Source organism: Tachypleus tridentatus, chromosome 5 (genome assembly GCF_004210375.1).
Source record: "Tachypleus tridentatus isolate NWPU-2018 chromosome 5, ASM421037v1, whole genome shotgun sequence".
NCBI classification, from domain to species: Eukaryota; Metazoa; Arthropoda; class Merostomata; order Xiphosura; family Limulidae; genus Tachypleus; species Tachypleus tridentatus.
In genome coordinates, this window is record NC_134829.1 from 54,575,367 (window position 1) to 54,588,647 (window position 13,281).

General features: G+C 38.4%; 1 long non-coding RNA gene across 1 annotated transcript; it reads left to right on the forward strand.

Annotated features, from left to right (window-relative positions):
- The first annotated feature begins 684 nt into the window (after window positions 1-684).
- On the forward strand, window positions 685-3,492 carry LOC143250299 (uncharacterized). The gene is made up of 2 exons (XR_013028130.1): window positions 685-921; window positions 3,055-3,492. It is a non-coding gene; the product is annotated as an uncharacterized LOC143250299 (long non-coding RNA).
- The last annotated feature ends 9,789 nt before the right edge of the window (window positions 3,493-13,281 follow it).

Sequence of the window (13,281 nt, forward strand, 5' to 3'; positions counted from 1 at the left end):
CAGGCCTTCCAACGGATTTGCGTGTTGGCGCCACCTACAATCCAAAGCACGTGCGAGGCATAACGAAAAAAAAAAAAAAGCTTCTTTTAATTTGGCACCGGTAACAGCGCCTTTAACAGGATCCATGAATTGTGAAACACTGTGGAAAGCCGTATCGTTTTATATACACAGCTTTCAAACACCACTCTGTTTAAATTTCAATCTATCAAACGTCATGTTTTGGTTAATTGATAACCTAAAACGTCATTATAAGAATGACATTCGCTTGAGTGATCATGGGGATCTGAAGTAATAGCACATGAAGGATGTGGAGAAACGATTACTCTTAATATCAGTTCTGTATACAGAATGTTACGCGCAGAAGATCTGAATATAAATCAAGTATTTGTTCTGTGATGTTTGAAGGTGGTTGGTTTGCAACCCGCGTTTCGTTTCACAATCAGGACACGCCCACAGGGTTCTTACAGGTCCGCGTGGTCAGGGTCAAGCGTTTTATCACTCAAGAATGACATCCCAATACTTTATCATTTAGGTGTGTCAAGTTCAGGGACATCTGTCTCAGCTGGGTTTCTTACGTGGCCAGTTCAGAAGGTCATTTACTCTATACAAAATTCGAAGATAGTTTCTGTGCTTTGACATGCTGGTGGGTTCTCTATCGGCAGATTACAAACTTTATTCACTTTTCGATGTAAAACAGGGGCGTTGTGTCGTCTGTAGCTCTCTTGTTTGTACCATCAACAGGTCCACTGCAGACTTACCAAACAGCTTTGGCGAGGCTTAGTAAATTGCCTGGTTTGATAAGAACACAGATAACAAGGTAGTATATGAAATAAGCCATTGCCTACTAGTTTCTGCATGCACAATCGACATTGTAAATCAACATCTGAAATAGTTTTTAGTCTGGTGTTCTACAGATCAAAGGTAATCTTTCTTATAGCGCGTGTTTAATATTTTAATTTGTAAAGTATCAAAATATCAACGTACATTTGATAAAAAACAAAAAAACATTAATAGTTTTTAATTATGTTTTTATCACCTTTCATTAAAACTAAAATCCAGGGTTTGATTCTTTGTGAATAACGGAGTGCGGATAGACCACTGTGCTTGTTTGAGCTAAAACAATCGAATGTTTCTCAAAATAATTATCTAATTCTTTATGATACTTTTTTATCTCATTGCTTATTTGTTATATATTTTCTGAGTTATATACTTTTAGAGTGTACAGAGATTTCAATTCAATCTACCGTGAAAAATGTTCCTTATATCACGCGTGACCAATCATTTAGCATGCACTGGATCGTCGTACGTTACTGGAAAAAACGCGTATAACGTAAGCTATTACGTTAATATTTTTTAAGTTAATTTGACTATAAAAGATTCAAGATTCTCGAGTAACCGTCTTTATGGTGAATATCCGGAACACTTGGTTGTTTGACCTTGTTTGTTTGTTTTGAATTTCGCGCAAAGCTGCACGAGGACTATCTGTGCAAGCCGTCCCTAATTTAGCAGTGTAAGACTAGAGAAAAGGCAGCTAGTCATCAACACCAACCGCTAACTCTCGGGCTACTCTTTTACCAACGAATAGTGGGATTCACCGTCACATTATAACGCCCCCACGGCTGAAAGGCGAGCATGTTCGGTGCGACCAGGATTCGAACCCGCGACTCTCGGATTACGAGTCGAACGCCTTAACACATTTGGCCATGCCGGGCCTGTTTGATCTCAATTGGTTCCATACTGTGTTGTGAAAACTTGTGTTAGAATTTTCTCGCAAAGCTAAAATAGAGTTATCTGAAAGTAGATAAACCTAATTTTGAAATAATAGAATAGAGAGAGGCACGCTGTCAACAGCACCAACCGTCAAATCTTGGACTACTCTTGAGTGATTTGACTGTCACTCTTACAGTTCACCCACGACTTTAAAGCGCTGAAGGCATCAAACCCTAAATTCTGGGATTTCCTTTTTGAGCACACTTACCACTTGTCTTAGTTCGTTTCACTTTTAGCAATGGAGATCTAATTAACTTTTACAATGGTCTGGAATAAGTGGTTCTCGTGCAGCACATACGCGTTAAGACAAATCGTGCAACTATGCAGAAATATAACCGTTAACGTCATAACATCGTATTAAATTAATGTAACGCTTTTATTCAAGAAATTGGTCTTTGAGGACGCTTAAAGTGTTTTTAGTGTAATGTTAAAAAAGTGTTTGAATCATAAACCCACATAATGTCTCAAAATGTGGTCAAAGATCGCCTGGAGAGCTCATCTGTTTTAACCATCCGAAACATTATATAGTAGTGTATTGTCTGTCTGTCAGTCATTGGACACAAAAATGACGTCAAATAAGGGACGCTTAACGTTGTATCTTTTATTATCATGACTTCAGTAAAACGTGCGTACACCATGAATCACGAAATGGATTATGCACTCTGTAAGCTACAACACAGCATGGTATATGAACTCTTAATTTTTATTTTATTTACTGTCTCTCGTGTACCCTGCGAAAGTAAAGTATTTTGGTGGAATGAAACAGAGTCCAAACCTAAACCTACATCTATACAAGCAAACGGGTAATGTGGGAAGGTTGTAAACTTCGTTAAGCTGTGCAAACATGAAATTAGACGTAGGGAAGTGCGAATGACGTCACCATATGCGTAAGTGAGAGATGAAAACGTATATTCCAAAGGGGAAGATACTTCGGGAAGAGATCTTGTTGCTCCCCGCTAGTACAGCGGCATGTCTCCGGATTACAACGCTAAAATCAGGGGTTCGATTCCCCTCGGTGGGCTGAGCAGATAGCCTGATGTGGCTTTGCTATAAGAATAACACACTACACAGAGATCTTGTTTGTTTGAAGTTAAACACAAAGCTACATGACACAATGGGCTACATGTGCTCTGCCCATCCAAACCCGGTTTCTAGCGTTGTAAGTCCGCAGATACACCGCCGTGACACTGGAGGGGCGGAAGGACTCTAGCTTCCCTCATAGCCACATCTCAAAAAACACCAATGCTTATATTCTGTTTGTGAATTTCTTTATTTTACTTACAGATATTTGGAATGCTGATACAATAACCCTGTTGAGTGAGGACCCAGGAGTGGCGTCACTAAGGTTTGAACATTTGCTTCTGATATCCAATTTAAGAAAGCGTCACTATATCTGGTGTTTCCAATCTGCTTATCAATTAAACTAGTCTATTTGACTCGACGTGTTTTTTTATACTAGAGGTGTTTCGCGGGTATCGTGTTGTGGAAAGGGTTTAATATTGTAGCCGTTGAGACAACCATCATATTCGTTCAGAATTCTACATACCTAAAAATATCTACATAGGAAAAATATTTCGTAGCCGATGCGCAAGTTTCCCCATATTCATATATTAAGGAATTGTTATATAGAACGAATCTAAGTGATCAAACCTAAACCTACATAGTATATCTTTGTTCTTTCTGTCGGCTGAGACAAACTTTAATAAAATGTATGTACACACAGTTGTCACCTAGATTTGTCTTCTTTTTTCTGACAAACTTTTCTTTAAATACTGGACAAATCATGCGATCATCATATTTTTGTCACATTCTTTTGTGAATGTGAACCAAAAATGTGTCTTGTTAGAAAATTTCAGAGAAATACAATACTGTAACAAAGTGTCGAGACAAGAGAATATCTTATCATTCTTTGTATTTCATGGGACTAGTTCTTCCTTGTTATTACAAAATGTAACTTTCAACACTATAGTAATGTTTCATTGATCTCTGTTGACAACTGAATGAGCCAGGGTTAGAATACTTATCACTCTATAGTATTCCCATATTGCTGTACCACAGGTATGTCATAAGTGTTATGTTTAATTGAACATATTGGTTAAAGTTAGAGTCTGAAATAACTGTCATGGTACTCCATGTAATGTCTTAACTATAAAGAAAGAAGCTAACAAGGAGATAGCGTATTGTACTGGTATATGATAGAAGAAATCAGTTTATTATCGCTTCTCAAATAAACCTTGATAAAAACAATGTTTAACACTATATATTATATTTTTGTGTCATTCTATAGCTCAAAAAAACATAGAGAACAGTCAGTAGAGCAGAGAGTTTGAATAACAGCATTAAGTGATGCTGGTTGAACTCTCTGACAAATTTCTACACACTTGAAATGCTCCCCCCCAACACTGTCAAGTACACCCTAGATCGTGAGACCGAAACAGGTAGATTTGAAACTAAGAAAGGAAGAGACAAAACACCTGAACTCAATGATACTGATGTTAAGTATCTTTGTTTATTCAGCGTTCAGGACAGAAGGAAGACTGATACTGATCTCAAGCATGAGATAAATATACCAAATGACAGAAAAATGTCCACATCTACAGTATTAAGAAGACTCAATAATAATGGATTATTTGGTTCTGTATCAGTTAGGAAAACCTTGACTATCTACAAATATTGTTAATAGACTGAAATAAGTTAAAAAGTACATAAATTGGACTACTGGTGATTGGAGAAAGGTGTTATGGACAGATGAGTCAATGTGTGAAATATTTGGTTCAAAGAGTGGGTTGTATGTTTAGCAGAATAAATATGAAAGATACTTACCTGAGTGCACAGCAATGTGATGGTTTGGAGGTGTTTTTCTGCTTGGATGGCAGAAGATATTTGTAAAATACATGAAATAAAGGACCTGTACAAGTACCATCAGATACTGATCCGTCATGATATACCCAATGGTTTGTGTATTGTCAGTAATCGATTCTTCTACCAAGAAAACAATGACCCCAAACACTTCGTCCAACCTGGTTAACTTAGTTAAGAAAGAAGCTGCTGAAGACATTCAAGTGATCCAATAGCCCCATAGAGCCCTAGTTTCATCCGAATTGATCAGATGTAGAATTTTATAGATCAAACACTTAGCAAATCAAGAGTTAGTTTCAAGGGAACTTTATGGGAGTATATTGAAGATATCTGGAGTATGTTTGTTTTAAATTTCGCGCAAAGCTACACGAGGGCTATCTGCGCTAACTGTCCCTAATTTAGCAGTGTAAGACTAGAGGAAAGGCAGCTAGTCATCAACACCCACCGCCAACTGTTGGGCTACTCTTTTACCAACGAATAGTGGGATTGACCGTTACATTATAACGCCCCCACGGCTGAAGAGGCGAACATAGTTGGTGCGACCGGGATTCGAACCCGCGACCTTTGGATTACGAGGCGAACGCCTTAACACGCTTGGCCATGCCGGGCCTATATATGGAGTAAAATCCCGAAGGATATTTCGATTAAATGTTACAACAATGCCTGAAAGACCGTTATTCAAACAAAAAGAAAGATACACAAAATATTCACTGCTGAACTTCCACTGAGTTTCTGTTGCACTAAGTATGAAGATTATTAAAGTTCTGATTTACCTTCCATTGTTTTTTGAAAGTAACCTGAAATCTAACTTTTGTCTTTGTCCTAACATTTTTAAACACTATTGTACATAATAATATATTTAAATTACTCAACTTTCTACACTTTTATTTTTTTTGACAAATATTTTCAGTTTTTTTAATGTACGTAGAACAATGATATTGTTATCTTATTCTGCATCGTTTCAAATTAACATGGCCAAAGGTACATTTTCTTAGCTCATAATTTTTCGAAGTTTATTGAATTTCAAATAATCTATAATCTCAACTCTAAAGAAGAGCTCGATTTTTTCTAGTTATGGAAGGTTTAAGACAGCTGAATATCATCTGTACTGTCAATTATAGGTAGGTTTTAATACTGGTATTTCAAAGTCGGATAAAAAATATTCTGGCAGGTGGAGCTGTAGAATAGTTTTCAACGTTTCTGGTCGGTAGCTCAGAATTAGGGACAACTGGTTCAGAATCTTAGATTGTTCAAAATACCACTACTGAACTGTTCTGTTGAAACGAATAAAATTAAACACACACACTTACTGTTTAAACATATATTTTGTTTTAGCACCTGTCATATTTGTCGAGTAATATATTTTTTTTAAATAACACATAAATCGTAATATAAAATATCGATATCTAAATATTGGCCCGACTCGTAATCTGAGGGTCGCAGGTTCAAATCCCTGTCACACCAAACATGCTCGCTCTTTCGGCCATGAAGGCGTTATAATGTGACGGCATGGCCAAGCGTGTTAAGGCGTTCGACTCGTAATCCGAGGGTCGCGAATTCGAATCCCCGCGCACCAAACATGTTCGTCCTTTCAGCCGTGGGAGCGTTATAATGTGACGATGAATCCCACTATTCGTTGGTAAAAGAGTAGCCCAAGAGTTGGCGATGGGTGGTGATGACTAGCTGCCTTCCCTCTAGTCTTACACTACTAAATTAGGGACGGCTAACGCAGGTAGCCCTCGTGTAGCTTTGCGCGGAATTCAACAAACAAACAAAACACACAATTTAAATATTTGACAAAAATATCACTGTACGACGTAACTTAAGGCTTAAGGATTTCTATCCATGAAACATGTGGATGATCTTTAGAAGAAATTGCGATAATTTTGACAATACATAATTATTTAATGAGTTTTATATGAAACTGGTTGTATGAATTTATTCTGTTGTTTTATTACTTTCGTTAATTTTACAAAAATTCAGAAAAAAATTTGCTTCAAACAAACAAACAAACGTCTTCCATGTAAGTATGAGCATAGCTCGATGGAAGCCTTTGTTATGAAACAAAAAACCGACGTGGACTAAAACTGAGTTTAACTCAATACAGACTGAAGTCACTTCCACTAAGTGTTACAATTAACATTTTGTATAAGCTGTGATGACTGAGGTCACTTCAACTAAGTGTTACAATTAACATTTTGTTTAAGCTGTGAAGACTGAAGTCACTTCCACTAAGTGTTACAATTAACATTTTGTATAAGCTGTGATGACTGAAGTCACTTCCACTAAGTGTTAGAAACAACATTTTGCATAAGCTGTGATGACAAAGTTTCCCAGTTTAACACTTAATATATGCAGATTAAACAAAATTATTATTTCCAAAATAACAGTTAAAACAATTAGAACACTTTGTTAAAACATAACGATTTTGTAACACACGTGAAGCAAAACAAACAACAATGTAAACTTACGAAAGTGATTTCGTTAAACTTGAACAAATTTGTGAGGATAATTTTGTTACGAGGTTGAAATTTTTCAAGAGAAAAATATCGCAAACAAAATCAGCACAGCACTGTTCGTTAGGACATTTGTTATAACAATCGTATAACGATAGCAAGTGTAGTGTTCTGTAGTATAACATAGTTAAGTGTAGCGTTCTGTGGTATAACATTGTTAAGTGCAGTGTTCTGTAGTATAACGATAGCAAGTGTAGTGTACTGTAGTATAGCATTGTTAAGTGTAGTGTTCTGTAGTATAACATTGTTAAGTGTAGTGTTCTGTAGTATAACATTGTTAAGTGCAGTGTTCTGTAGCATAAAGATAGCAAGTGTAGTGTTCTGTAGCATAAAGATAGCAAGTGTAGTGTTCTGTAGTATAGCATTGTTAAGTGTAGTGTTCTGTAGTATAACATTGTTAAGTGCAGTGTTCTGTAGAATAACATTGTTAGCAAGTGTAGTGTCCTGTAGTATAGCATTGTTAAGCATTGTGTAGTGTTCTGTAGCATAACATTGTTAAGCGCAGTGTTCCTGTAGCATAACATTGTTAAGCGCAGTGTTCCTGTAGCATAACCGATAAGCAGCGTAGTGTCCTGTAGCATAACGCATTGTTAAGCGTAGTGTTCCTGTAGCATAACATTGTTAAGCGCAGTGTTCCTGTAGTATAACCGATATAGCAAGTGTAGTGTTCCTGTAGTATAGCATTGTTAAGCGCAGTGTTCCTGTAGTATAACATTGTTGGCGCAGTGTTCCTGTAGCATAACGATAGCAACCGTAGTGTTCTGTAGTATAGCATTGTTAAGCGTAGTGTTCCAGTAGCATAACATTGTTAAGCGCAGTGTTCTGTAGCATAACGATAGCAAGTGTAGTGTTCTGTAGTATAGCATTGTTAAGTGCAGTGTTCCTGTAGCATAACATTGTTGGCGCAATGTTCCTGTAGCATAACATAGCAAGTTTAGTGTTCCTGTAGCATAACCGATAGCAAGTGTAGTGTTCCAGTAGCATAGCATTGTTAAGTGCAGTGTTCCTGTAGCATAACATTGTTAAGCGCAGTGTTCCTGTAGTATAACGATAGCAAGTGTAGTGTTCCTGTAGTATAGCATTGTTAAGCGTAGTGTTCCGTAGCATAACATTGTTAAGCGTAGTGTTCCTGTAGCATAACATTGTTAAGCGTAGTGTTCTGTAGCATAACATTGTTATGCGCAGTGTTCTGTAGCATAACATAGCAAGTGTAGTGTTCTGTAGTATAACATTGTTAAGTGTAGTGTCCTGTCCAGCATAACATTGTTAAGGCGTAGTGTCCTGTAGCATAACGATAAGCAAGTGTAGTGTTCCTGTAATATAGCATTGTTAAGTGTAGTGTTCCTGTAGCATAACATTGTAAAGCGCAGTGTTCCGTAGCATAAAGATAGCAAGCGTAGTGTTCCTGTAGCATAACATTGTTAAGCGCAGTGTTCCAGTAGTATAACATTGTTAAGCGTAGTGTTCCTGTAGTATAACACTGTTAAGCGCAGTGTTCTGTAGCATAACATTGTTAAGCGTAGTGTTCTGTAGCATAACGATAGCAAGTGTAGTGTTCCTGTAGTATAACATTGTTAAGTGTAGTGTTCCTGTAGTATAACATTGTTAAGCGTAGTGTTCTGTAGCATAACATTGTTAAGCGTAGTGTTCCTGTAGCATAACGATAGCAAGTGTAGTGTTCCTGTAGCATAACATTGTTAAGCGCAGTGTTCCTGTAGCATAACAATAGCATAAAGTTAAGTGTAGTGTTGGCCTGTAGCATAACATTGTTAAGCGTAGTGTTCCTGTAGCATAACATTGTTAAGCGCAGTGTTCCTGTAGCATAACGATAGTTACCGTAGTGTTCTGTAGCATAACATTGTTAAGCGTAGTGTTCCTGTAGCATAACATTGTTAAGCGTAGTGTTCTGTAGCATAACATTGCAAGCGTAGTGTTCCTGTAGCATAACATTGTTGGCGTAGTGTTCCTGTAGCATAACATTGTTAAGCGCAGTGTCCTGTAGCATAACATTGTTAAGCGTAGTGTTTTGTAGCATAACATAGCAAGCGTAGTGTTCCTGTAGCATAAGCATTCAGGAGCGTAGTGTTTCCTGTAGCATAACATTGTTAAGCGTAGTGTTCCTGTAGCATAACATTAGCAGTGTAGTGTTCTGTAGCATAACACTGTTGCTGTAGTGTTCCTGTAGCATAACATTGTTAAGCGTAGTGTTCCTGTAGCATAACATTGTTATGTAGCGTTCCCAGCATAACACAGTTCCTGTAGCATAACATTGTTGGCGTAGTGTCCTGTAGCATAACATTGTTAAGCAGCAGTGCGTAGTGTAACATGTAGCATAACATTGTTAACATGTAGTGTTCCCGTAGCATAACATTGTTAAGCGCAGTGTTCCTGTAGCATAACATTGTTAAGCGTAGGTTCCGTAGCATAACATCTGTTAAGCGTAGTGTTCCTGTAGCATAACATTGTTAAGCGCAGTGTCCTGTAGCATAACATAGCAAAGTGTAGTGTTCTGTAGCATAACATTGTTAAGCGCAGTGTTCTGTAGCATAACATTGTTAAGTGTAGTGTTTTGTAGCATAACATTGTTAAGCGTAGTGTTCCGTAGCATAACATTGTTAAGCGTAGTGTTCTGTAGCATAACGATAGCAAGCGTAGTGTTCTGTAGCATAACATTGTTGGCGCAGTGTTCCAGTAGCATAACGATAGCAAGCGTAGTGTTCCTGTAGCATAACATTGTTGGCGCAGTGTTCTGTAGCATAACATTGTTAACGTAGTGTTCCAGTAGCATAACATTGTTAAGCGTAGTGTTCCTGTAGCATAACATTGTTAAGCGCAGTGTTCTGTAGCATAACGATAGCAAGTGTAGTGTTCCTGTAGCATAAGCATTGTTAAGCGCAGTGTTCCAGCATAACATTGTTGGTGCAGTGTTCCTGTAGCATAACGATAGCAAGTGTAGTGTTCCTGTAGCATAACATTGTTAAGCAGTGTCCCAGTATGTAACACTGTTAAGTGTAGTGTTCCTGTAGCATAACATTGTTGGGCGCAGTGTTCTGTAGCATAACCGATAGCAAGTGTAGTGTTCTGCTAGTAGCATAACATTGTTAAGCGCAGTGTCCTGTAGCATAACATTGTTAAGCGCAGTGTTCCTGTAGCATAACGATAGCAAGTGTAGTGTTCTGTAGCATAGCATTGTTAAGTGCAGTGTTCCGTAGCATAACACTGTTAAGTGCAGTGTTCCTGTAGCATAACGATAGCAAGCGTAGTGTTCCTGTAGTATAGCATTGTTGGCGCAGTGTTCCAGCATAACATTGTTAAGCGTAGTGTTCTGTAGCATAACATTGTTAAGTGTAGTGTTCTGTAGCATAACATTGTTAAGTGTAGTGTTCTGTAGCATACAAGTGTAGATAGTATAAGCTGTTAAGTGTTCTGTAGCATAACATTGTTAGCGGTAGTGTTCTGTAGCATAACATTGTTAAGTGTAGTGTTCTGTAGTATAACATTGTTAAGCGTTCCGTAGTGCAGGTAGCAGTAACATAAAGCAGTTAGCGTAGTGTTCTGTAGCATAACATTGTTAAGCGCAGTGTTCCTGTAGTATAACCGTTGGCGCAGCGTTCCAGCATTAGCGCGTAGTGTTCCTGTAGTATAACATTGTTAAGCGTAGTGTCTGTAGCATAACATTGTTAAGTGTAGTGTTCTGTAGCATAACACTGTTAAGCGTAGTGTTCCTGTAGCATAACATTGTTAAGCGCAGTGTTCCAGTAGCATAACATAGCAAGCATAGTGTTCCTGTAGTATAACATTGTTAAGCGTAGTGTTCCTGTAGCATAACATTGTTAAGCGTAGTGTTCCTGTAGCATAACATTGTTAAGCGTAGTGTTCTGTGCAGTATAACATTGTTAAGCGTAGTGTTCCTGTAGCATAACATTGTTAAGCGTAGTGTTCTGTAGCATAACATAGTTAAGTGTAGTCGTAGCATAACACTGTAGTATAACATTGTTCCTGTAGCGTAGCATTGTTCTTTGTGCAGTATAACATAGTTAAGCGTAGTGTCCTGTAGCATAACATTGTTAAGCGTAGTGTTCCTGTAGTATAACATTGTTGGGCGCAGTGTTCCAGCATAACACTGTTACAGCAAAGTAGTGTCCTGTAGCATAACATAGTTAAGTTGTAGTGTTCTGCAGTATAACACTGTTGGTTCCGCAGTGTAATCATTGGGCGTTCCAGTTCCGGTAGCATAACATTGCAGCAGTCCTGGTAACATAAACGATAGCAAGCGTAGTGTTCCAGTAATATAAACTGTTGAAGCGTAGTGGCGCGTTAGTCAGTTCTGTAGCATAACATTGTTAAGCGTAGTGTTCCTGTAGCATAACATTGTTAAGTGTCGCAGTGTCCTGTAGCATAACATTGTTAAGCGTAGTGTTCCTGTAGCATAACATTGTTAAGCGCAGTGTTCCTGTAGCATAACATTGTTAAGTGTAGCGTTCTGTAGCATAACACTGTTAAGCGTAGTGTTCCGTAGCATAACACTGTTGGCGCAGTGGTTCCTGTAGCATAACCGTTAGCGCGTAGTGTTCCTGTAGCATAACACTGTTAAGCGTAGTGTTCCGTAGCATAACATTGTTGGCGCAGTGTTCCAGTAGCATAACATTGTTAAAGCGCAGTTCCCAGCATAACATTGTTGGCGTAGTGTTCCTGTAGCATAACACTGTTGGCGTAGTGTCCTGTAGCATAAGTTGGGCGTAGTGTTCTGTAGCATAACATCGGCGTAGTGTGTTCCTGTAGCATAACATGTTACAGCGTAGTGTTCCTGTAGCATAACATTGTTAAGTGTAGTGTTCCTGTAGTATAACATTGTTAGCGCGTAGTGTTCCTGTAGCATAACATTGTTAAGGTAGTGTTCCAGTAGCATAACATTGTTAAGCGTAGTGTTCTGTAGCATAACATTGTTAAGCGCAGTGTTCTGTAGCATAACATTGTTAAGTGCAGTGTTCAAAGGGTAGCATAACATTGTTAAGCGCAGTGTTCCTGTAGCATAACATAGCAAGTGTAGTGTTCCTGTAGCATAACATTGTTGGCGCAGTGTTCCGTAGCATAACATTGTTGGCGCAGTGTTCTGTAGCATAACGACTGTTAAGTGTAGTGTTCCAGTAGCATAACATTGTTGGCGCGTAGTGTTCCTGTAGCATAACATTGTTAAGCGCAGTGTTCCGTAGCATAACATTGTTAAGCGTAGTGTTCTGTAGCATAACATTGTTAATGCAGTGTTCCTGTAGCATAACATTGTTAAGCGTAGTGTTCTGTAGCATAACATTGTTAAAGTTCTGTAGCATAACATTGTTCCAGTAACGATAACAGCAAGTGTAGTGCAGCATACTCATTGCAGTGTTCTGTAGCATAACATTGTTAAGTGTAGTGTTCCGTAGCATAACATTGTTGGCGCAGTGTTCTGTAGCATAACATTGTTAAGCGTAGTGTTCCTGTAGCATAACATTGTTAAGCGTAGTGTTCCTTGTAGCATAACATGTTGGCGTAGTGTTCCTGTAGCATAACATTGTTAAGGGCAGTGTTCCTGTAGCATAACACTGTTAAGTGTAGTGTTCCGTAGCATAACATAGTTAAGTGCAGTGTTCAGTAGCATAAACTGTAGTGTCCTGATAGCATAAGCGCAAAGCGTTCCAGTGTTCCGTAGCATAACATTGTTAGGCGTAGTGTTCTGTAGCATAACATTGTTAAGCGCAGTGTTCTGTAGTATAACATAACATTGTTAAGCGTAGTGTTCCTGTAGCATAACATCATTAAAGCGTAGTGTTCCAGTATAACATTGTTAAGCGTAGTGTTCCAGCATAACATTGTTGTAGCGTTCGTAGCATAACATATGTTAAGGTAGTGTAAAGCGTCCTGCGTAGCATAACATTGTTAAGCGTAGTAGTTCCGTAGCATAACATTGTTAAGCGTAGTGTTCGTAGCATAAACATAAGCGCAGTGTCCTGTAGCATAACACAGTTGCAAGCGTTCCGTGTAGCATAACATTGTTGCGTAGTGTTCCAGCATAACATTATTAAGCGTAGTGTTCCGTAGCATAACACTGTTGGCGTAGTGTTCCTGTAGCATAAATCCATTAAGCGTAGCGTTCCAG